The following is a 25,690-nucleotide window of genomic DNA, read 5'->3' on the forward strand; positions in this document are numbered from 1 at the left end:
ACTAACATCCAAATGCTCTGGAAGGATTTGAGGCAGAATTACTTTTCAGTAACAAAATCATTTGAAGGTTTGAGATACTCTCCATTGTTTAGGGTTCAAGAATTCGGCAGAGCAACAAAATTGTATTTGCATTATTTGCAATGCTCGTTATGTATAATATCAAGAACAACAGTCGTGTGCTGTAATAAATTGGTAGATTCTTGTTCCACCAGCTGCTAATTTCACCTGTAGAGCTCACATTCGCTTGGTATTAGTTTTGGCAGTCACTGTCAGCCTCAATGCACATCATTAAAACAGCTTTGCCCAACCCTCTGGGTCAGATGATCAGTCAGAACAGCAGAGAATGACTAAAAGGTTAACCAGGAGGATGAAAGCATGAGACTAGATGGGATGTAAAAACAGGACAGCAAGAGCTTTAACTGATATTTAAAAAGGAAAGTTGGTAAAATGAGCGTCTGTTCTCTGGAGAGTGACATTTAATAGGAGATAATAAGGAAATGGCAGGTGAAATGAAAAATATTTTGCTTCTGTCTTCACTATAGAAGATGCAAAAAACATTTTTAGCCACAAATCAGGAGGTGGAAGGGAGAAGGGAACTTGGTGAAACTACAATCACTAAGGAAGCTGTATCGAGCAAACTGATGGAGCTGTGGGATGGGGTATTCTCATAGGAGTAGTAATCCAGAAACCCAGAGTAATACTCTGGGGATCTGGGTTCAAATCCGACTCTGCAATGGTGAAATTAGAATTCAATCAAAATCTGTCATTAAAAGTCTAATGATGACCATGAAACCACTGTCATAAAAATCTATCTGGTTCACTAATGTCCTTTAGAGAAAGTAATCTGCCGTCCTTACCCAATCTGGCCTACATGTGACTCCAGATCCACAGCGATGTGACTGACTCTTAAATACCTCAGCAAAACAATTCAATTCAAGACTAATTAGCGATGGGCAATAACATCCCATGAAAGAATTTATACAAATGACAAGTTTCTGGATATTTATTTATTTTTAAAGAAATTTTATGTACCCAATTCATTTTTTCCAATTAAGGGGCAATTTAGCGCCGCCAATCCACCTCCCCTGCACATCTTTGAGATGTGGGGGTGAAACCCACGCAAACACAGGAAGAACTGCACACAGAAGTTTCTGGATATTGATGGATTTCATTCTAGGGTGTGAAAATACCTGGTTAATGAGGTAATAGGTGTTAATTATCCAAAAATTGCTAGATTCTGAAAAGATTGCATCAGACTTGAAAGTGGCAAATATTACCCTTCTTTCCAAGAAGCGAGAGAGACAGGAAACAGAGAAGTATAAGCCAGTTAGCTTGACGTCTGTCGTAAGGAAGGTGTTAGAATCGATCATTAAGGAGGTTATAGCTGGGAACTGAGAGAGGAACTAAAGGTAATTGAGAAGAGTCAACATCATTTTGAGAAAAGGAAATCATATTTAACAAATTTATTAGAGTTCCACAAAGGATTAACAGGTGCCGTGGATAAATGGGTGCCTGAAGAGGTGCTGTGTTTGGATTTCGAAAAGCATTCAATGAGGCATCACAAAGATTATTGTGTAAAATAAAATCTCATGGTATAGGTAGGGGGTAACATATGAGAGAAGATTAGCTGGCTGGTATAAAACAGAGGATGCATAAATACGTATTTTTCTATTGGTGGGACATGACGAGTGGTGTGGGCCTCAACATTTTACAATTTATATCAATGAGATAAGGGCAGTGAAAGATGGTAACTCATTATAAATGGCACAAAGATAGGTAGGAAAATATGTTGTGAAGGAGACAAAGGAGGTTGAGGATTGATAGATAGGTTGAGTGAGTGGGCAAAAATCTTGCAGATGGAGTATAATCTGAGAAAATATGAAGTTGCTCAATTGGCAGGAAGAATTAAAAAAGCAGCGAATTACTAAAAATAGAGAAAGGCTTCAGAATTCCAATGAGCTGAGGGATAGACATAGAATTTACAGTGCAGAAGGAGGCCATTCGGCCCATCGAGTCTGCACCAGCTCCTGGAAAGAGCACCCTACCCAAGGTTAACACCTCCACCCTATCCCCATAACCCAGTAACCCCATAACCCCACCCAACACTAAGGGCAATTTTGGACACTAAGGGCAATTTATCATGGCCAATCCACCTAACCTGCACATCTTTGGACTGCGGGAGGAAACCGGAGCACCCGGAGGAAACCCACGCACACACGGGGAGGATGTGCAGACTCCGCACAGACAGTGATCCAAGCCGGAATCAAACCTGGGACCCTGGAGCTGTGAAGCGATTGTGCTATCCACAATGCTACAGTGTGGTTCTGGTGCAGGAGTCACAAAAAGTTGACATGCAGGTGCAACATGTAATTAAAAATACTAATGCAATGCTATCCTTTATCAAGAGTGAAATTGAACGTAGAAATAAGAAAGTTATGCTTCAGTTATACAGGGTATTGGTGAGATTACATCTCGAATATCGTGCGCAGTTTTGGCTGCCTTATTTAAGGAAGGGCGTAAATTGGAGGTGATTCAGAGGAGATTTACTCGATTGATACCTGGAATGAGCGAGTTGTCTTATCAGGAAAGGCCAGACAGGCTCGGCTTGTTTCCATTGGAGTTTAAAAGAGTGAGGGGTAACTTGATCGAAGTATACAAGATCCTGAATGATATTGACATTGTGGGCGAGTCCAGAATTAGTAGTCACCATTTAAGGCCAGGGTTGAGGAGAACTATTTTTCTCTCAGAGGGTTCTACAACTTTGGAAATCTCTGCCTCGAAGGCAGTGGAGGCGGATCATTGAATATTTTTAAGGCATTCTTGTTGGGGAAGGGAATCAAAGGTTATTTGGGGTAGTTGGGGATGGAACATGAAACACAAATGGATCGTTTTATTGAATGGGGGATAGGCTCAAGGGGCCAAATGGCCGACTTCTCCTATGTTCATATAAAAAGTGGTGCGATGGCAATTTTAGAAGTGGGCACATAGTAGATAATGAATATTTATTCTTTAGTGCATCCAAGGCATATTGTCCCCATCAAAATGTTTTCTGACGTTGCTTTAGGGGCTGGTTTAGCTCACTGGGCTAAATCGCTGGCTTTTAAAGCAGACCAACAGGCCGGCAGCACGGTTTGATTCCCGTACCGGCCTCCCCAGACAGGTGCCGGAATGTGGCGACTAGGGGCTTTTCACAGTAACTTCACTGAAGCCTACTCGTGACAATAAGCGATTTTCATTTTCATTTTAGAAAAGGCAATAGTCAAACTTTCATAGTGATACACACAGGGAGTCAATACCAAGTTCAGTCTGCAGGTGAAGCTGGACTATAAGATATGGGATAATTAGACCGAGGCAACCTGGCAGGATTTACACAGGTGCTTAATATCATGTGTTCGTGTGAATTTGATTGTGCTACAGTTTATGAGTCAATATATTTGAAGAATGTTACAGCTAAAATTCAAATACTCAAGATGCAGAAAAGAAACTACATGTAGGGGTTGTAAATAAATACAAGTTGGCAGCTGAGCAAAATTGATTCTTACTATTTGGTAACATTGATGGCGAGGTTTTATGCCATAGTTATATTTGAGGCAATACAATTTACGGTCAGTTATACAATAGTTTTCAATGACTCAAAGATATCTGTTGAACTGGGATGAAGTCCTGAAGCCAGCATGACAGGTAGATAAGATGGTTATGGCAGCATATGGGATACGTGCCTTTATTAGCGGAGGCATAGAATATAAGAGCAGGGAAGTTATGATGGAGCTGTATAAAACGTGTTAGGCCAATAGTGTGTGCAATTCTGCTCAACGCACTGTAGGGAGGATGTGATTGCACTGGAGGGGGTGCAGAGAAGATTCACCAGGATGTTGCCTGGGCTGGAGCGTTTCAGCTATGAAGAGAGGATGGTTAGGCTGAGGTGTAATTTCTTTAGAGCAGAGAAGGCTGAGGGGGAACCTGATTGAGGTGTACAAAATTATGAGGAATATGGACAGGGTGGATAGGGAGCAGTTCCCCTTAGCTGAAGGGTCAATAACCAGGGGGCATAATTTTAAGGTGAGGGGCAGGAGGTTTAGAGGGGATTTGAGGAAAAACCTTTTCACCCAGGAGTGTGGTGGGAATCAGGAATTGGCTGTCTGAAAGGAAGGTAACAGCGGTGGGAACATTTAAGAAGCATTTAGATGTGTACTTGAAATGCTACAGTGTACAAGGCTGGAAAATGGGATTAGAGTAGACAGGTGCTGACACGATGTGTCTCTTCTGTAAAGCTCTATGACTCTGTGGATTATATTGGAGCATTTAAAATTCAATTTTATGTTTTATTATTTCTGCCAACACTAACATTTAAGCAGCATTTGGATGCTTCTTTGATCAGAATGTGACTTAAACCTTCACCTGCAGTATAACATGATCTTGTTTTTAGCATTTAAAACCTACAGGGGTTCAAATCTGAGTTATCATAAACCTTTACTTTTTGATAAAATACACACCAATTTGGACATTTCTGGAACAGCGGTCGACAGGTAGAATGGGGGAAGATGCAACCGGCCTGACGTCTCAAAGCTGTTTTTCAATTTAACTATGACCTCTTGTGCAGTTCTTTTCCCATAATCCCGCCATTGAAGTTGCGCCTTCGGTAACTTAAATCTCAATTTCTGCAATCCCCCTCCCTACGTTTATCCATCTCTTCATGTCTCTCCTCTCAGCTTTAGGCCTTTTCCTAATTTCTGTCTTTGGTCCAGCATCCATTTTTGTCATGTCTCTGAGGTACATTGGGACATTTTCCAAAGCCACTATGTAAATGCAACCTATTGTTGCTGCTAAATGGCACCCAGTACACAATGTGTTACTGGATGTATATAAAGTGGTGTCATTTTGTTGTGGCTATCTTAAATATTTATCATTTGAGGTGAATAACATATATTTTTGTCCCTGTCGGGAAGAGAGAGCTTGGCCCAGTTCCCAAAATCCCAGAACATTTTACCTTTAAACACTATATAACAATTCTGTCGTACACTTTTATCATTGTTGTAATTGGAACATCTAGGATATCCTGCGTAGATTTGGCAATTTACTATTTCCAAACTTGTGTGTTAATGAAATCTGATCTGGTGGAGAGGTTAAATGACCATCGTACAAACAACCCCACTTAATCTAATTTATAGATACACATTTCAAATCAGCTTCCCATTGAGTAGGCATTTCCAATTACATGCCTTACTTTTGATATTACAAATCATAAGATAAAAGCTAAAAGAGACAGAGAGAAGCTGCTGCTCTGCGGGAGTTTATTTGCATTCTGTATTTTTTTATTGGCAGGATTAGGATTTAATTAAAGTCCGTTTGGACCAGTACCGCAGTGAAACCAATGGCAGGGACATCAAATATCTCTGGAGAGGAAATCTGTTGTAATAGGAGGTTTCCAGCCTGATTAAAAACTTCGGGGTCTGTTTAAAGTCGGTGAAAGGTCTGTTAAAATGTTGTTTTTGGGCTGTTGTCTATATTGTCCTTGTCCAGGCCCTTCACAGGCAGCTCCCAGTGCCCAGGCACCGGGCTCCTTTTACCCACTAACATCACTAAAGGCTGTTTAACCACATTTCCCACAACAAAATACATGTTTAGAAACAATTACAGATAATAATAAGCAACCAGCCTCCGACACTTTCTCACATCTACCCCCCCCCCCCCCCAACACGTGAGGCCCGCACATGATTTCTTTTGGGTATTTTTTTTCTCCTCTTGTGGGGAACTTACTTCAACAAAAAGTCGGCTCAGCCCCGCGGCTCCAGCTTCCAGCCTCCAGGCTCGCTGCCCTCTCCCCACTCCGGCCACTTTGGGAAGTTAAGGTGACACAAGGAAGGGAAAGGAAAGGCGAGGAAAAGCACTTTAGATATTTAAAAATTACACAGAAGGAAGGGTTTTCTGGTCAGTAAAACTTGCAGCAGGGATGAGGTCATTGGTTTAAAAATAAAAGGATGGCGTCATTTCAGACCAATCCCGCTGATAGCCTCAGTGAGCGCAGAGAGAGAGAGAGAGAGAGAAAGACAGAACAGACAAGACAGACAGCGAGAGAGAGAACAGACAGACAGAGAGAGAGTGAGAACAGACAGAGAGAGAGAGAGAACAGACAGACAGAGAGAGTGAGAACAGCAGAGAGAGCGAGAGTGTGAGAACAGACAGAGAGAGAGAAACAGCAGAGAGAGAGAGAGAGAGAGAACAGACAGACAGAGAGAGAGAGAGAGTGAGAACAGACAGAGAGAGAGAGAAACAGCAGAGAGAGAGAGAGAACAGACAGACAGAGAGAGAGAGAGAGTGAGAACAGACAGAGAGAGAGAGAAACAGCAGAGAGAGAGAGAGAACAGACAGACAGAGAGAGAGTGAGAACAGACAGAGAGAGAGAGAGAGAGCAGAACAGACAGAGAGTGAGAACAGAGAGAGAGAGAAACAGCAGAGAGAGAGAGAGCGAACAGACAGAAACAGCAGAGAAATAGCAGAGAGAGAGAGAAATAGCACAGACCGAGAGAGAGAAATAGCACACAGAGAGAGAGAGAAATAGCACAGAGAGAGACAGAGAAATAGCACAGAGAGAGAGATAGAGAAATAGCACAGAGAGACACAGAGAGAGAGAGAAATAGCACAGAGAGAAATAGCACAGATAGGGAGAGAGAGAAATAGCACAGATAGAGCACGGTAGCATGGTGGTTAGCATAAATGCTTCACAGCTCCAGGGTCCCAGGTTCGATTCCCGGCTGGGTCACTCTGTGCGGAGTCTGCACGTCCTCCCCGTGTGTGCGTGGGTTTCCTCCGGGTGCTCCGGTTTCCTCCCACAGTCCAAAGATGTGCGGGTTAGGTGGATTGGCCATGCTAAAATTGCCTGTAGTGTCCTAAAAAGTAAGGTTAAGGGGTGGGGGGTTGTTGGGTTACGGGTATAGGGTGGATACGTGGGTTTGAGTAGGGTGATCATGGCTCGGCACAACATCGAGGGCTGAAGGGCCTGTTCTGTGCTGTACTGTTCTATGTTCTAGAGAGAGAGAGAGAAATAGCACAGAGAGAGAGAAATAGCACAGAGAGAGAGAGAAATAGCACAGACAGACACAGAGAGAGAGAGAAATAGGACAGAGGGAGAGAGAAATAGCAGGGAGAGAGAGAAATAGCACAGAGAGAGAGAGAGAGAAATGGCACCCACAGAGAGAAATAGCACAGAGGGAGGGAGAAATAGCAGACAGAGAGAGAGAGAGAGAGAGAGAAAAATAGCACAGACAGAGAAATAGCAGAGAGAGAGAGAGAGAAATAGCACAGAGAGAGAGAGAAATAGCAGAGAGAGAGAGAAATAGCAGAGAGAGAGAGAAATAGCACAGAGAGAGAGAGAGAGAAATAGCACAGCAAGAGAGAGAGAGAAATAGCACAGAGAGAGAGAGAGAAATAGCACAGAGAGAGATCAGAGAGAGAGAGAGAAATAGCACAGAGAGAGAAATAGCAGAGAGAGAGAGAGAAATAGCGGAGAGAGAGAGAAATAGCAGAGAGAGAGAGAGAGAGAGAAATAGCACAGAGAGAGATAGAGAGAGAGAGAAATAGCAGAGAGAGAGAGAGAAATAGCACAGAGAGAGAGAAATAGGAGAGAGAGAGAGAAAAAACACACAGAGAGAAATAGCAGAGAGAGAGAGACAAATAGGAGAGAGAGAGAAATAGCAGAGAGAGAGAGAGAAATAGCACAGAGAGAGAGAGAGAAATAGCACAGAGAGAGAAAGAAATAGCAGAGAGAGAGAAAGAAATAGCAGAGAGAGAGAGAAATAGCAGTGAGAGAGAAATAGCACAGAGAGAGAGAGAGAAATAGCACAGAAAGAGAGAAATAGCAGAGAGAGAAATAGCAGAGAGAGAGAGAGAAATAGCACAGAGAGAGAGCAATGGCAGAGAGAGAGAGAGACATAGCAGAGAGAGAGAGAGAGAGAAAGAGAGAAATAGCACAGACAGAGGGAGAGAGAGAAAGCACAGCGAGGGAGAGAGAGAGAGAAAGCACAGCGAGAGAGAGAGCGAATGCACAGAGAGAGAGAAATAGCACAGAGAGAAAGAAATAGCACAGAGAGAGAGAGAGCGAATGCACAGAGAGAGAGAAATAGCACAGAGAGAGAGAAATAGCACAGAGAGAGAGAAATAGCAGAGAGAGAGAGAAATAGCAAGAGAGAGAGAGAAATAGCAGAGAGAGAGAGAGAGAGAAATAGCACACAGAGAGAGAAATAGCACAGAGAGAAAGAAATAGCAGAGAGAGAGAGAAATAGCAGAGAGAGAGAGAAATAGCAGAGAGAGAGAGAAATAGCAGAGAGAGAGAGAAATAGCAGAGAGAGAGAGAAATAGCAGAGAGAGAGAGAGAGGAATAGCACAGAGAGAGAAATAGCACAGAGAGAGAGAGAGAGAGAAATAGGAGAGAGAGAAATAGGAGAGAGAGAAATAGGAGAGAGAGAAATAGGAGAGAGAGAAATAGGAGAGAGAGAGATAGGAGAGAGATAAATAGGAGAGAGAGAGATAGGAGAGAGAGAGAAATAGCAGAAAGAGAGAGAGAAATAGCAGAGAGAGAGAGAAATAGCACAGAGAGAGAGAGAGAGAGAGAAATAGCACAGACAGAGAGAGAAATAGCACAGAGAGAGAGAGAAATAGCAGAGAGAGAGAAATAGCAGAGAGAGAGAGAAATAGCAGAGAGAGAGAGAGAAATAGCAGAGAGAGAGAGAGAAATAGCAGAGAGAGAGAGAGAGAGAAAAGAGAGAAATAGCAGAGAGAGAGAGAAATAGCACAGAGAGAGAGAGAAATAGCAGAGAGAGAGAGAGAGAGAAATAGCAGAGAGAGAGAGAGAGAAAGAGAGAAATAGCACACAGAGAGAGAGAGAGTGAAATAGCACAGAGAGAGAGAGAAATAGCAGAGAGAGAGAGAGAGAGAGAAATAGCAGAGAGAGAGAAAGAGAGAAATAGGAGAGAGAGAGAGAAATAGCAGAGAGAGAGAGAGAGAGAGAGAGAGAAATAGCAGAGAGAGAGAGAGAAATAGCACAGAGAGAGAGAGAGAAATAGCACAGAGAGAGAGAGAGATAGGCAGAGAGAGAGAAAAGGCAGAGAGAGAGAGAGAGAAATAGCACAGAGAGAGAGAGAAATAGCACAGAGAGAGAGAGAGAGAGAGAGAGAATAGCACAGAGAGAGAGAAATAGCACAGAGAGAGAGAAATAGCACAGAGAGAGAGAGAGAAATAGCACAGAGAGAGAGAGAGAGAATTAGCACAGAGAGAGAGAGAGAAATAGCACAGAGAGAGAGAGAGAGAGAGAAATAGCGCACAGAGAGAGAAATAGCACAGAGAGAAAGAAATAGCAGAGAGAGAGAGAAATAGCAGAGAGAGAGAGAGAAATAGCACAGAGAGAGAGAGAAATAGCCCAGAGAGAGAAATAGCACAGAGAGAGAGAAATAGGAGAGAGAGAAATAGGAGAGAGAGAGATAGAGAGAGAGAAATAGGAGAGAGAGAGATAGGAGAGAGAGAGAAATAGCAGAAAGAGAGAGAGAAATAGCAGAGAGAGAGAGAAATAGCACAGAGAGAGAGAGAGAAATAGCACAGAGAGAGAGAGAGAGAAATAGCAGAGAGAGAGAAATAGCACAGAGAGAGAGAGAAATAGCACAGAGAGAGAGAGAAATAGCACAGAGAGAGAGAGAGAGAGAGATAGCACAGAGAGAGAGAGAGAAATAGCACAGAGAGAGAGAAATAGCACAGAGAGAGAGAGAGAGAGAGAGAAATAGCACAGAGAGAGAGAGAAATAGCACAGAGAGAGAGAAATAGCACAGAGAGAGAGAGAGAAATAGCACAGAGAGAGAGAGAGAGAATTAGCACAGAGAGAGAGAGAGAAATAGCACAGAGAGAGAGAATAACACAGAGAGAGAGAAATAGCGCACAGAGAGAGAAATAGCACAGAGAGAGAGAGAGAGAAATAGCACAGAGAGAGAGAGAAAGAAATAGCAGAGAGAGAGAGAAATAGCAGAGAGAGAGAGAGAAATAGCACAGAGAGAGAGAGAGGAATAGCACAGAGAGAGAAATAGCACAGAGAGAGAGAAATAGGAGAGAGAGAAATAGGAGAGAGAGAGATAGGAGAGAGAGAAATAGGAGAGAGAGAGATAGGAGAGAGAGAGAAATAGCACAGAGAGAGAGAAAATAGCAGAGAGAGAGAGAGAGAGAAATAGCACAGAGAGAGAGAGAAATAGCAGAGAGAGAGAAATAGCACAAAGAGAGAGAGAGATAGCAGAGAGAGAGAGAGAAATAGCACAGAGAGAGAGAGAGAAATAGCAGAGAGAGAGAGAGAAATAGCACAGAGAGAGAGAAATAGCACAGAGAGAGAGAGATAAAATAGCACAGAGATAGAGAGAAATAGCCGAGAAGAGAATAGCACAAATAGAGAGAAAGCAGAGAGAGAGAGAAATAGCCAAGAGAGAGAGAAATAGCAGATATAGCGAGAGAGAGAATAGCAGAGAGAGAGATAGAAAGAGAAATAGCAGAGAGAGAGAGAAATATCACAGAGAGAGAGAGAAATAGCACAGATAGAGAGAGAAATCACGAGAGAGAGAGAAATAGCACAGAGAGAGAGAAATAGCAGAGAGAGATAGAGAGAGAGAGAAATAGCACAGAGAGAGAGAGAGAATATCAGCAGAGAGAGAGAGAGAAATAGCACAGAGAGAGAGAGAAATAGCACAGAGAGAGAGAGAAATAGCACAGAGAGAGAGAGAGAAATAGCACAGAGAGAGAGAAAGAGAGAAATAGCACAGAGAGAGAGAGTGAAATAGCCAGAGAGAGAGAGAAATAGCAGAGAGAGAGAGAGAGAAATAGCACAGAGAGAGAGAGAGAAATAGCACAGAGAGAGAGAGAGAAATAGCACAGAGAGAGAGAGAGAAATAGCACAGAGAGAGAGAGAGAGAAAATAGCACAGAGTGAGAGAGAGAAATAGCACAGAGAGAGAGAGACGAAAATAGCACATGAGAGAGAGAAATAGCACAGAGAGAGAGAGAGAGAAATAGCAGAGAGAGAGAGAGAGAAATAGCACAGAGAGAGAGAGAGAAATAGCACAGAGAGAGAGAGAGAAATAGCACAGAGAGAGAGAGAAATAGCACAGAGAGAGAGAGAGAGAGAGAAATAGCACAGAGAGAGAGAGAAATAGCAGAGAGAGAGAGTGAAATAGCACAGAGAGAGAGAAATAGCAGAGATAGATAATCGCAGAGAGAGAGAGAGAAATAGCAGAGAGAGAGAGAGAGAGAGAAATAGCAGAGAGAGAGAGAGAAATAGCAGAGAGAGAGAGAGAAATAGCAGAGAGAGAGAGAGAGAGAGAAATAGCAGAGAGAGTGAGAGAGAGAAAGAGAGAAATAGCAGAGAGAGAGAGAAATAGCACAGAGAGAGAGAGAGAAATAGCACAGAGAGAGAGAGAGAAATAGCAGAGAGAGAGAAATAGCACAGAGAGAGAAATAGCACAGAGAGAGAAATAGCACAGAGAGAGAGAGAGAGAGAAATAGCAGAGAGAGAGAGAGAGAAAATAGCACAGAGAGAGAGAGAGAGAAATAGCACAGAGAGAGAGAGAGAGAAATAGCAGAGAGAGAGAGAAATAGCAGAGAGAGAGAGAGAAATAGCAGAGAGAGAGAGAGAGAGAGAAATAGCAGAGAGAGAGAGAGAAAGAGAGAAATAGCACAGAGAGAGAGAGAGAGTGAAATAGCACAGAGAGAGAGAGAAATAGCAGAGAGAGAGAGAGAGAGAGAGAAATAGCAGAGAGAGAGAGAGAGAGAGAAAGAGAGAAATAGGAGAGAGAGAGAGAAATAGCAGAGAGAGAGAGAGAGAAATAGCAGAGAGAGAGAGAGAGAAATAGCAGAGAGAGAGAGAGAAATAGCACAGAGAGAGAGAGAAATAGCAGAGAGAGAGAGAGAGAGAATAGCAGAGAGAGAGAGAGAGAAAGAGAGAAATAGCACAGAGAGAGAGTGAAATAGCACAGAGAGAGAGAGAGAGAGAGAGAAATAGCACAGAGAAGAGAGAGAAATAGCACAGAGAGAGAGAGAGAAATAGCACAGAGAGAGAGAGAGAAATAGCACAGAGAGAGAGAGAGAAATAGCAGAGAGAGAGAGAGAAATAGCAGAGAGAGAGAGAGAGAGAAATAGCAGAGAGAGAGAGAGAGAAAGAGAGAAATAGCACAGAGAGAGAGAGAAATAGCACAGAGAGAGAGAGAGAAATAGCACAGAGAGAGAGAGAGAAATAGCACAGAGAGAGAGAGAAATAGCACAGAGAGAGAGAGAGAAATAGCACAGAGAGAGAGAGAAATAGCAGAGAGAGAGAGAGAGAGAAATAGCACAGAGAGAGAGAGAGAAATAGCACAGAGAGAGAGGAGAGAATAGCAATAGCCAAAAAGGAGAGAGAGAGAAATAGCAGAGAGAGAGAGAGAGAGAAATAGCAGAGAGAGAGAGAGAGAAAGAGAGAAAATAGCACAGAGAGAGAGTGAAATAGCACAGAGAGAGAGAGAAATAGCAGAGAGAGAGAGAGAAATAGCACAGAGAGAGAGAGAGAAATAGCACAGAGAGAGAGAGAGAAATAGCACAGAGAGAGAGAGAGAGAAATAGCAGAGAGAGAGAGAGAGAAATAGCACAGAGAGAGAGAGAGAAATAGCACAGAGAGAGAGAGAGAAATAGCACAGAGAGAGAGAGAGAAATAGCACAGAGAGAGAGAGAGAAATATCCACAGAGAGAGAGAGAGAGAAATAGCAGAGAGAGAGAGAGAAAAGCACAGAGAGAGAGAGAGAGAAATAGCAGAGAGAGAGAGAGAAAGAGCACAGAGAGAGAGAAATAGCACAGAGAGAGAGAGAGAAATAGCACAGAGAGAGAGAGAGAGAAATAGCAGAGAGAGAGAGAGAAATAGCACAGAGAGAGAGAGAGAAATAGCACAGAGAGAGAGAGAGAAATAGCAGAGAGAGAGAGAGAGAGAAATAGCAGAGAGAGAGAAAGAGCACAGAGAGAGAGAAATAGCACAGAGAGAGAGAGAGAGAGAAATAGCACAGAGAGAGAGAGAGAAATAGCACAGAGAGAGAGAGAGAAATAGCACAGAGAGAGAGAGAGAAATAGCACAGATGAAGGAGAGAGAAATAGCACAGAGAGAGAAGAGAGAAATAGCACAGAGAGTGAGAGAGAAATAGCACAGGAGAAGAGAGAAAATAGCAGAGAGAGAGAAATAGCACAAAGAGAGAGAGAGAAATAGCACAGAGAGAGAGAGAAAATAGCACAGAGAGAGAGAAATAGCAGAGAGAGAGAGAGAAATAGCAGAGAGAGAGAGAGAAATAGCAGAGAGAGAGAGAGAGAGAAAGAGAGAAATAGCAGAGAGAGAGAGAGAAATAGCACAGAGAGAGAGAGAGAAATAGCAGAGAGAGAGAGAAAGAGAGAAATAGCACAGAGAGAGAGAGAGAGAGAAATAGCACAGAGAGAGAGAGGAAATAGCACAGGAGAGAGAGAGAGAAATAGCAGAGAGAGAGAGAGAGAGAATAGCACGGAGAGAGAGAGAGAGAGAGAGAAATAGCACAGAGAGAGAGAGAGAAATAGCACAGAGAGAGAGAGAGAGAAATAGCACAGAGAGAGAGAAATAGCACAGAGAGAGAGAGAGAGAGAAATAGCACAGAGAGAGAGAGAGAAATAGCACAGAGAGAGAGAGAGAAATATGCACAGAGAGAGAGAAATAGCACAGAGAGAGAGAGAGAAATAGCAGAGAGAGAGAGAGAGAAATAGCACAGAGAGAGAGAGAGAAATAGCAGAGAGAGAGAGAAATAGCACAGAGAGAGAGAGAGAGAAATAGCACAGAGAGAGAGAGAAATAGCACAGAGAGAGAGAGAGAAATAGCAGAGAGAGAGAGAAATAGCAGAGAGAGAGAGAGAGAGAAATAGCACAGCAAGAGAGAGAGAGAGAAATAGCACAGAGAGAGAGAGAGAGAAATAGCACAGAGAGAGAGAGAGAAATAGCACAGAGAGAGAGAGAGAAATAGCAGAGAGAGAGAGAAATAGCAGAGAGAGAGAGAGAGAGAAATAGCACAGAGAGAGAGAGAGAGAGAAATAGCACAGAGAGAGAGAGAGAAATAGCACAGAGAGAGAGAGAGAGAAATAGCACAGAGAGAGAGAGAGAAATAGCACAGAGAGAGAGAGAGAGAAATAGCACAGAGAGAGAGAGAGAAATAGCAGAGAGAGAGAGAAATAGCACAGACAGAGAGAGAGAGAGAAATAGCACAGAGAGAGAGAGAGAAATAGCACAGAGAGAGAGAGAGAAATAGCACAGAGAGAGAGAGAGAGAAATAGCACAGAGAGAGAGAAATAGCACAGAGAGAGAGAGAGAGAAATAGCACAGAGAGAGAGAGAGAGAAATAGCACAGAGAGAGAGAAATAGCACAGAGAGAGAGAAATAGCACAGAGAGAGAGAGAGAGAAATAGCACAGAGAGAGAGAAATAGCAGAGAGAGAGAGAAATAGCACAGAGAGAGAGAGAGAAATAACAGAGAGAGAGGGAGAAAATAGAATGTGGTAGTCACCACTGTTGTGTATATATCACATACGAGGGTATTACGGTAAGGCTCCTGTACTACAAGTACGGGGGGTAGATCCCTGCCTGCTGGCTCCGCCCAGTAGGCGGAGTATAAATGTGTGTGCTCACCGAGCTGCAGCCATTTCGGCAGCAGCTGCGGGAGGCTCCACATCTAGAACATAGAACATAGAACATAGAACGATACAGCGCAGTACAGGCCCTTCAGCCCACGATGTTGCACCGACATGGGAAGTCAAAAACTAAAGGCCATCTAACCTACACTATGCCATTATCATCCATATGCTTGTCCAATAAACTTTTAAATGCCCTCAATGTTGGCGAGTTCACTACTGTTGCAGGTAGGGCATTCCACGGCCTCACCACTCTTTGCGTAAAAAACCCACCTCTGACCTCTGTCCTATATCTATTACCCCTCAATTTAAGGCTATGTCCCCTCGTGCTAGCCACCTCCATCCGCGGGAGAAGGCTCTCACTGTCCACCCTATCTAACCCTCTGATCATTTTGTATGCCTCTATTAAGTCACCTCTTAACCTTCTTCTCTCTAACGAAAATAACCTCAAGCCCATCAGCCTTTCCTCATAAGATTTTCCCTCCATACCAGGCAACATCCTGGTAAATCTCCTCTGCACCCGTTCCAAAGCTTCCACGTCCTTCCTATAATGAGGCGACCAGAACTGTACGCAATACTCCAAATGCGGCCGTACTAGAGTTTTGTACAGCTGCAACATGACCTCATGGCTCTGGAACTCAATCCCTCTACCAATAAAGGCCAACACACCATAGGCCTTCTTCACAACCCTATCAACCTGGGTGGCAACTTTCAGGGATCTATGTACATGGACACCGAGATCCCTCTGCTCATCCACACTACCAAGAATTTTACCATTAGCCAAATATTCCGCATTCCTGTTATTCTTTCCAAAGTGAATCACCTCACACTTCTCCACATTAAACTCCATTTGCCACCTCTCAGCCCAGCTCTGCAGCTTATCTATGTCCCTCTGTAACCTGCAACATCCTTCCGCACTGTCTACAACTCCACCGACTTTAGTGTCGTCTGCAAATTTACTCACCCAACCTTCTGCGCCCTCCTCTAGGTCAGTTATAAAAATGACAAACAGCAACGGCCCCAGAACAGATCCTTGTGGGACGCCACTCGTAACTGAACTCCATTCTGAACATTTCCCATCAACCACCACTCTCTGTCTTCTTTCAACTAGCCAATTTCTGATCCACATTTCTAAATCACCCTCAATCCCCAGCCTCTGCAATAGCCGACCGTGGGGAACCTTATCAAACGCTTTACTGAAATCCATATACACCACATCAACTGCTCTACCCTCGTCTACCTGTTCAGTCACCTTCTCAAAGAACTCGATAAGGTTTGTGAGGCATGACCTACCCTTCACAAAACCATGCTGACTATCCCTAATCATATTATTCCTATCCAGATGATTATAAATCGTATCTCTTATAATCCTCTCCAAGACTTTACCCACAACAGACGTGAGGCTCACCGGCCTATAGTTACCGGGGTTATCTCTACTCCCCTTCTTGAACAAAGGGACCACATTTGCTATCCTCCAGTCCTCTGGCACTATTCCTGTAGCCAATGATGACATAAAAATCAAAGCCAAAGGCTCAGCAATCTCTTCCCTGGCTTCCCAGAGAATCCTAGGATAAATCCCATCAGGCCCCGGGGACTTATCTATTTTCACCTTCTCCAGAATAGCCAACACTTCTTCCCTACGCACCTCAATGCCATCTATTCTAATAGCCTGGGTCTCAGCATTCTCCTCCACAACATTATCTTTTTCCTGAGTGAATACTGATGAAAAGTATTCATTTAGTATCTCGCTTATCTCCTCAGCCTCCACATACAACTTCCCACCACTGTCTTTGACTGGCCCTACTCTTACCCTAGTCATTCTTTTATTCCTGACATACCTATAGAAAGCTTTTGGGTTTTCCTTGATCCTACCTGCCAAAGACTTCTCATGTCCCCTCCTTGCTCGTCTTAGCTCTCTCTTTAGATCCTTCCTCGCTTCCTTGTAACTATCAAGCGCCCCAACTGAAACTTCACGCCTCATCTTCACATAGGCCTCCTTCTTCCTCTTAACAAGAGATTCTACTTCTTTGGTAAACCACGGTTCCCTCGCTCGACCCCTTCCTCCCTGCCTGACTGGTACGTACTTATCAAGAACACGCAATAGCTGTTCCTTGAACAAGCTCCACATATCCAGTGTGCCCAACCCTTGCAGCCTACTTCTCCAACCTACACATCCTAAGTCATGTCTAATGGCATCATAATTGCCCTTCCCCCAGCTATAACTCTTGCCCTGCGGGGTATACTTATCCCTTTCCATCACTAGCGTAAAGGTCACCGAATTGTGGTCACTGTCTCCAAAGTGCTCACCTACCTCCAGATCTAACACCTGGCCTGGTTCATTACCCAAAACCAAATCCAATGTGGCCTCGCCTCTTGTTGGCCTGTCAATATATTGTGTCAGGAAACCCTCCTGCACACATTGTACAAAGAACGACCCATCTAATGTACTCGAACTACATCTTTTCCAGTCAATATTTGGAAAGTTAAAGTCTCCCATAACAACTACCCTGTTACTTTCGCTCTTTTCCAGAATCATCTTCGCCATCCTTTCCTCTGCATCCCTAGAACTATTAGGTGGCCTATAGAAAACTCCCAACAGGGTGACCTCTCCTTTCCTGTTTCTAACCTCAGCCCATACTACCTGGGAAGAAGAGTCCCCATCTAGTATCCTTTCCACCACCGTAATACTGTCCTTGACTAGCAGCGCCACACCTCCCCCTCTTTTGCCCCCTTCTCTGACCTCACTAAAACACCTAAACCCCGGAACCTGCAACAACCATTCCTGTCCCTGCTCTATCCATGTCTCTGAAATGGCCACAACATCGAAGTCCCAGGTACCAACCTATGCTGCCAGTTCCCCTACCTTATTTCGTATACTCCTGGCATTGAAGTAGACACACTTCAAACCACCTACCTGAACACTGGCACCCTCCTGCGAAGTCAAATCTGTGCTCCTGACCTCTATACTCTCAATCTCCCGTACCCCAAAACTACAATCCAGGTTCCCATGCCCCTGCTGAATTCGTTTAAACCCCCCCAAAGAGCACTAACAAATCTCCCCCCAGGATATTGGTGCCCCTCAGGTTCAGATGTAGACTATCCTGTCTATAGAGGTCCCACCTTCCCCAGAAAGAGCCCCAGTTATCCAGAAATCTGAATCCCTCCTGCCTGCACCATCCCTGTAGCCACGTGTTTAATTGTTCTCTCTCCCTATTCCTCGTCTCACTATCACGTGGCACGGGCAACAACCCAGTGATAACAACTCTGTTTGTTCTCGCTCTGAGCTTCCATCCTAGCTCCCTAAAGGCCTGCCTGACATCCTTGTCCCCTTTCCTACCTATGTTGTTAATGCCAATGTGGACAACGACTTGGGGCTGCTCCCCCTCCCCCTTAAGGACCCGTAAAACACGATCCGAGACATCATGTACCCTTGCACCTGGGAGGCAACATACCAAACGTGAGTCTCTCTCGCTCCCACAAAATCTCCTATCTGTGCATAATAAAGCCTCGATTACACTCAACTCTCGTCTCGTCGTAATTGACAGTGCATCAATTTATTACGCAATGATTTTACAACGATGGATCTCCGCATTAAGCCAGATCGCCTGCAGCTATACCCTCAAGCAGATAATGCCAAGTCGGCCTTCGCACATTGGCGAGCTTGCTTCGAGGCATACATCAGATCTGCGACAGAACCACCCTCGGAGGCACAGAAGCTCCAGATCCTGTATAGCCGGCTGAGCTCGGATATCTTTCCCCTTATCCGGGACGCACCTACCTACACTGAGGCCATGGCGCTACTGAAGGAGAACTATACTCAGCAGACCAACAAAATCTATGCCAGGCACCTCCTGTCCACGCGGCATCAACTCCCCGGTGAGTCTGTGGAAGATTTCTGGCGTGCCCTGCTCGCCCTGGCGAGGGACTGCGACTGCCAGGCCGTTTCAGCCGTTGAACATTCGGAACTCCTAATCAAAGACGCTTTTGTTACAGGCATAGGGTCGGCGTACATCCGGCAGCGCCTCTTAGAAGGGGCTACCCTCGACCTCGCGGCGACCAAGAAACTCGCAATCTCACTGACCAGTCGCATCCCGCAATATACACGCGTACACCCCAGAACGCATGGCGCACCCCCTCCTGGACATCATGGACCCCGCCATTGTCCCTGCACCTCCCACGTGCGACCGGTGGACGCCGCCATCTTCCTCGCCTCAGAACTCGTGCGTTCCCGTGGGTGCTGCCATCTTCCTCTCATCGGGCCTTGTGTGGCCCGTGGGCGCCACCATCTTTAATGCCGCCCGCCACGTGCGCCCCGTGGGCGCCGCCATCTTCCCCGTCTCAGGACCCCTGCTCGTCGGGCACCTCATCGGGCCGCTCATCGCCTGCAACCGCGGCCGACCAGCCAGGGGCCTTCCAACACCAGCCACGACTGGCCTCCATCACAATCGGCCAGTCCCGACCTCGCGACCGCGTTGATGACAGTGAAGGTCGATGGGCACAAGACATCATGCCTTCTGGACTCCTGGAGCACTGAGTGCTTCATCCACCCCGATATGGTAAGGCGCTGCTCCCTCACGGTACACTCCATTAACTAGAAAATCTCCCTGGCCTCCGGATCCCACTCCGTGGCAATCCGGGGGTACTGCACCACCACCCTCACCATCCAGGGCGTAGAGTTTCAGCGATTTCCTTCTCTACGTCCTCCCCAACCTCTGCGCTGCCCTGCTACTCGGCCTGGACTTCCAGTGCAACCTCCAGAGTCTAACGCTGAAATTTGGCGGGCCCCTACCACCCCTTACTGTGTGCGACCCTTAAGGTCGACCCGCCTTCTCTGTTTGCAAACCTCACCCCAGATTGCAAACCCGTCGCCACCAGGAGCACCAGGGCAGGACCTTCATCAGGTCTGAGTTCCAGCGGCTGCTATGGGAAGGCATTATCGAGGCCAGCAACAGACCCTGGAGAGCCAAAGTAGTAGTTATGAAAACTGGGGAGAAAAACAGGATGATCGTTGACTACAGTCAGACCATCAATCGGTACACGCAGCTTGACGTGTACCCCCTCCCATGCAGGTCTGATATGGTCAATCAGATTGCACAGTACCGGGTCTTCTCGACAGTGGACCTGATATCTGCCGACCACCAGCTCCCCATTTCGCAAGGCGGACCGCCCGTACACCGCGTTTAAAGCAGACGGCCGCCTTTACTACTTCCTTAGGGTTCCCTTCAGCATCACTAATGGGGTCTCGGTCTTCCAACGGGAGATGGACCGAATGGCTGACTGGTACGGACTGCGGGCCACCTTCCCGTACCTGGATAACGTCACTGTCTTGTAATGCTCTTGATGTAGCATAAGCTGCTTCCTTGATGTGCACTCTGACAAAGGAAGGTTCAGACGTGGAGATAACTTCAACACGTTTATTAAACTATTTACATTTCTCCTACTCGGATTCGCCTCTACTGTTAATCCTGCTATAGCTACTCAGACTGACGAACCAGTCTGCTACAATGCATGTGGTGGGTGTGATGTTGAATCAACCCTGTGTACTCACTGAGGGCGGAATTCTCCCCAAGGCCCGACGCCGTTGTGAAACCCGGAGAGGTTCACGACGGCATTGGAGGCCGCTCCTGGCCCCTATTCCCCCCCGCCGGGGGGCTAGAAGGGCCGTGCCGTGAATCTCAGCCGTGGGGCCTTGTCGCTGGCGTCAAGGCCCGGCACGCCGAGAATGACGCGGCCGGCGCACCTAATGACGTCAGCCGCGCATGCGCGGGTTAGCCGGCTCCAACCCGCGAATGCGCGGCTGATGTCACGATGGATGACGGCTCATACCTGCGCATGCGCGGTTGCCATCTTCCCCTCCGCTGCCCCGCAAGACGTGGTGGCTTGATCTTGCGGGGCGGCGGTGGGGAAAGAGTGCGTCCCGTTGAGACGCCGGCCCGTGATCGGTGGCCACCGATCGCGGGCCAGTCCCCTCCCGAGCACGGTCGTGGTGCTCATTCCCCTCTCCGTCCCGCACAAGCCACAAAACAGCGGCACCATGTTGACGCCGGCAGCGACCAGGTGTGGTTGCCGCCGGCGTCAACCGGTTGGGAACGTCAGGCCGCTCGGCCCATCCGGGTCGGAGAATCGCAGGGCCGCCGTGAAAATACGGCGGCCCGCGATTCTCCGAGAGGCGTGTCGCAAAATGTGACACGCCATTTTGGGGGGCGTGGGAGAATCACGGGGGGTGCCAGAGCGGCCCTCCCGTGATTCTCCTACCCGGCGTGGGAGTGGAGAATCGCGCCCTGAGTGTCTCCACTGGAAAGGGGAAGATCATGTGTGCTGTGTCCTTTATATATGGGTTGGTGTAATGCCCTCCTGTGGTAGTGTCACCTCTGTGTGTATCATGAATGCCCATTGGTCGTGTCCTATCTTACTGACCTATTGGTTGATTGTCTGTGTGTCATGTCTCTGGTGCTCCCTCTAGTGTCTAGCTAGTCTACGTGTACTTGCATTAACCCCTTGTGCATTTACAGTGATGCATATCACCACAGTCACCATCTGCGGCCACGACGCTAACCTTTCCAAATTCCTCCACACCGCCAAACTCCTCAACCTAACGTACAACAAGGAGAAGTGCGTGTTCAGCATTAAACGATTAGCCATCCTCGGCTATGTGGTTCAAAATGAAGTTCTAGGGCCCGACCCCGATCACATGCGCCCCCTCATGGAACTCCCCCTCCCCCACTGCCCCAAGGCCCTCAAACTATGCCTGGGGTTCTTGGCGGACTACGCCCAGTGGGTCCCTAACTATGCGGACAAGGCCCGCCCACTCATTCACTCCACCGTTTACCCACTAACAGCTCACCAGGCCTTCAACCGTATCAAGGCCAACATTGCCAAGGCCGCGATGTATGCGGTCGACGAGACGCTCCCCTTCCAAGTCGAGAGCGATGCATCAGACGTCGCTCTGGCCGCCACCCTCAACCAGGCAGGCAGGCCCGTGGCATTCTTTTCACACACCCTCCATGCCTCCAAAATTCGGCACTCCTCCGTCAAAAAGGAAGCCCAAGCCATCGTAGAAGCTGTGCGACATTGGAGGCATTACCTGGTCGGCAGGAAATTCCCTCTCCTCCCTGACCAATGGTCGGTTGCCTTCATGTTTAACAACACACAGCGGGGCAAGATCAAAAATGATAAGATCTTGAGATGGAGGATCGAGCTCTCCACCTACAATTACAAGATTTTGTATCGCCCCGGTAAGCTCAACGAGCCCCCCGATGCCCTATCCCGAGGTACATGTGCCTCGGGAAGTGGACCGACTCCGGACCCTGCACGACGATCTCTGTCACCCAGGGATCACCCGGTTTTTTCACTTCATAAAGTCCCGCAATCTGCACTACTCCATTGAGGAGGTCAGGGCTATTACTAGAAACTGCCAGGTCTGCGCGGAGTGTAAACCACACTTCAACCAGCCAGACCGCGCGCACCTGGTGAAGGCCTCCCGCCCCTTTGAATGCCTCAGCGTGGGTTTCAAAGGGTCCCTCCCCTCCACCGACCGAAACACTTACTTTCTTAACATGGTCGATGAATACTCCAGATTCCGCTTCGCCATCCCCTGCCCCGATATGACGTCTGCCACCGTCATTAAAGCCCTCAACACCATCTTCGTTCTGTTCGGTTTCCCCGCCTATGTCCACAGCGACCGGGGATCCTCATTTATGAGCGACGAGCTGCACCAGTACCTGCTCAGCAAGGGCATCGCCTCGAGCAGGACGACCAGCTGCAACCCCCGGGGAAACGGGCAGGGGGAATGGGACGGTCTGGAAAGGCCGTCCAGCTGGCCCTACGGTCCAAGAATCTCCCGGCCTCCCGCTGGCAAGAGGTCCTCCCCGACGCCCTTCACTCCATTCGGTTGCTCCTTTGCACTGCGACTAATGAAACCCCCTGAACGTCCCTTTGCCTTCCCCAGGAAGTCCACCTCCAGGGTATCGCTCCCAACGTGGCTGGCAGCTTCAGGACCTGTTCTCCTCCGCAAACACGTGTGGCTACACAAGGTGGACCCGTTGGTTGAGAGGGTACAGCTACTCCATGCGAACCCGCAAGACACAATCTCCCTCGAGGACCCGGTGCCAGCTGGGTCTCCCCACCGCCCCCCCCCCCCCCCCCCCCCCCCCCGCCCCGGTGCCACCCTTCCTCCCCTCAGCGCATCTCACCACAGTCCCCACTCCAGGACGATCAATCCTCCCCTTTATCCCACCCGGGGATGAAGTTGAGGTCGACACGCTCCCGGAGTCACCGGCGACTGAACCGATGCCTGCATCGCCACCGGGACTGCGGCGCTAACAGCGGAGGATCAAGGCACGCGATCATCTGAATTTGTAAACTTTTCCTAAAATGTTAACCTATACGTTAACAGGGGGTGAATGTGGTAGTCACCACTGTTGTATATATATCGCATATGAAGTGTATTACGGTAAGGCCCCTGTACTACAGATATGGGGGTAGATCCCTGCCTGCTGCCTCTGCCCCGTAGGTGGAGTATAAATGTAGCACAGAGAGAGAGAGAGAGAGGGAGAGAGAGAGAGAGAGATGAGAGAGAAATAGCACAGAGAGAGAGAGAGAGAGAGAGAGAGAGAAATAGCACAGAGAGAGGGAGAGAGAGAGAGAAATAGCAGAGAGAGAGAGAGAGAGCGAGAAATAGCACAAAGAGAGGGAGAGAGAGAGAGAGAAATAGCAGAGAGAGAGGGAGAGAGAGCGAGAAATAGCACAGAGAGAGAGAGAAATAGCAGAGAGAGAGAGAGAGAAAAATAGCACAGAGAGAGAGAGAGAGAAATAGCCCAGAGAGAGAGAGAAATAGCACAGAGAGAGAGAAAGAAATAGCACAGAGAGAGAGAGAAGAAATAGCACAGAGAGAGAGAGAGAGAGAAATAGCACAGAGAGAAATAGCACAGAGAGAGAGACAGACAGAGGAGAGAGAAAAAGAGAGGGGGGCAGAGAGAGACAGACAGACAGACAGACAGACAGGAGAGAGAGAGCTCACTGCACAGAGAGACAGACAGAGAAGAGAGATACAGCACTCAGAGAGAGAGAGAGAGAGAGAGAGCACTCAGAGAGAGAGAGCACTCACAGAGAGAGAGAGCACTCACAGAGAGAGAGCACTCAGAGAAAGCACTCACAGAGAGAGAGCACTCAGAGAGAGAGCACTCAGAGAGAGAGAGCACTCACAGAGAGAGAGCACTCAGAGAGAGAGAGAGCACTCAGAGAGAGAGCACTCACAGAGAGAGAGCACTCAGAGAGAGAGAGAGCACTCAGAGAGAGAGCACTCACAGAGAGAGAGCACTCAGAGAGAGAGAGAGCACTCAGAGAGAGAGCACTCACAGAGAGAGAGCACTCAGAGAGAGCACTCAGAGAGAGAGAGAGCACTCAGAGAGAGAGGGCACTCACAGAGAGAGAGAGAGAGAGAGCACTCACAGAGAGAGAGCACTCACAGAGAGAAAGAGCACTCACAGAGAGAGAGCACTCAGAGAGAGCACTCAGAGAGAGAGAGAGCACTCAGAGAGAGAGCACTCAGAGAGAGAGAGAGCACTCAGAGAGAGAGAGAGCACACAGAAAGAGAACACTCACAGAGAGAGAGCACTCACAGAGACAGCACTCAGAGAGAGAGGGCACTCACAGAGAGAGAGAGAGAGAGCACTCACAGAGAGAGAGCACTCAGAGAGAGAGAGCACTCACAGAGAGAGGGCACTAACAGAGAAAGAGAGCACTCACAGAGAGAGAGCACTCAGAGAGAAAGAGAGCACTCAGAGAGAGAGAGCGAGCACTCACAGACAGAGAGAGCACTCACAGAGAGAGAGAGAGCACTCACAGAGAGAGGGCACTAACAGAGAAAGAGAGAGCCCTCACAGAGAAAGAGAGCACTCACAGAGAGAGAGAGCAGGGAGAGAGAACTCACCGAAAGAGAGCACTCAGAGAAAGAGAGCACTCGGAGAGAGAGGGAGCACTCACAGAGAGAGAGCACTCAGAGAGAAAGGGAGCACTCAGAGAGAGAGAGAGAGCACTCACAGACAGAGAGAGCACTCACAGAGAGAGAGCACTCACAGAAAAAGAGAGCACTTCCAGAGAGAGAGAGCACTCAGAGAGAGAGAGAGAGAGCACTCACAGACAGAGAGAGCACTCACAGAGAGAGAGCACTCACAGAGAGAGAGAGCACTCGCAGAGAGAGCACTCAGAGAGAGAGCACTCACAGCGAGAGGGAGCACAGAGAGCACTCACTGATGAGACCATCAATTCCCGCGACACGTGGTTAGAAGTGAACAGTGGTTTTAATCGTCTTACAACAGAGCCTGCCTGTGACGAGATGAACTCTAGATGAACTGGCAGGCAGGCTCTGACTGCCAAGCTTTATACAACCAGTGGGGGGGAGGGGGGAGTCATGGGCGGAGTCATGGGCGGAGCCAAGGGTGGAGCCCAGTACAAACTTCTGTACATTTTCAGTACACCTCCCCCTAGGGGCAGAGCCGCGCAACTGCTCGTGTGCCAAGCTTACAGAGAGATGGTACAACATGTGTGATAACAGTGTGAATTATGCTATTATGATTCACCACACTCACAGAGAGAGAGAGCACTCACAGAGAGAGCACTCACAGAGAGAGCACTCACACAGAGAGCACTCACAGAGAGAGCGAGCACTCAGAGAGGGAGAGCACTGAGAGAGAGCACTCACAGAGAGCGAGCACTCAGAGAGAGAGAGAGAGCACTCACTGAGAGAGCACTCACAGAGAGAGCGAGCACTCAGAGAGAGAGAGAGAGCTCTCAGAGAGAGACAGCACTCACAGAGAGAGAGCACACAGAGAGCGAGAGAGCACTCAGAGAGAGAGAGCTCTCAGAGAGAGACAGCACTCACAGAGAGAGAGCACACAGAGAGCGAGAGAGCACTCAGAAAGAGAGAGAGAGCACTCAGAGAGAAACAGCACTCACAGAGAGAGAGCACTCCCAGAGAGAGCACTCCCAGAGAGAACATTCAGAGAGAGAG

The 25,690-nt window shown here is 47.3% G+C and overlaps 1 protein-coding gene across 2 annotated transcripts in view; it reads right to left on the reverse strand.

Annotated features, from left to right (window-relative positions):
* dusp16 (dual specificity phosphatase 16) overlaps positions 1-25,690 on the reverse strand; it is a 183,660-nt gene that overhangs the window by 128,956 nt on the left and 29,014 nt on the right. The window contains exon 1 of one of the 2 annotated variants that reach the window (XM_038780054.1): positions 5,758-6,025. The exons of the other annotated variant lie outside the window; for it this stretch is intronic. The gene's annotated coding sequence lies outside the window, so the exon portion shown is untranslated. Of the gene's footprint in view, positions 1-5,757; positions 6,026-25,690 lie in introns of those variants that run through there. 2 annotated transcript variants of the gene reach the window in all.

This window comes from Scyliorhinus canicula, chromosome 20, assembly GCF_902713615.1.
Source record: "Scyliorhinus canicula chromosome 20, sScyCan1.1, whole genome shotgun sequence".
In the NCBI taxonomy this organism is placed as follows: Eukaryota; Metazoa; Chordata; class Chondrichthyes; order Carcharhiniformes; family Scyliorhinidae; genus Scyliorhinus; species Scyliorhinus canicula.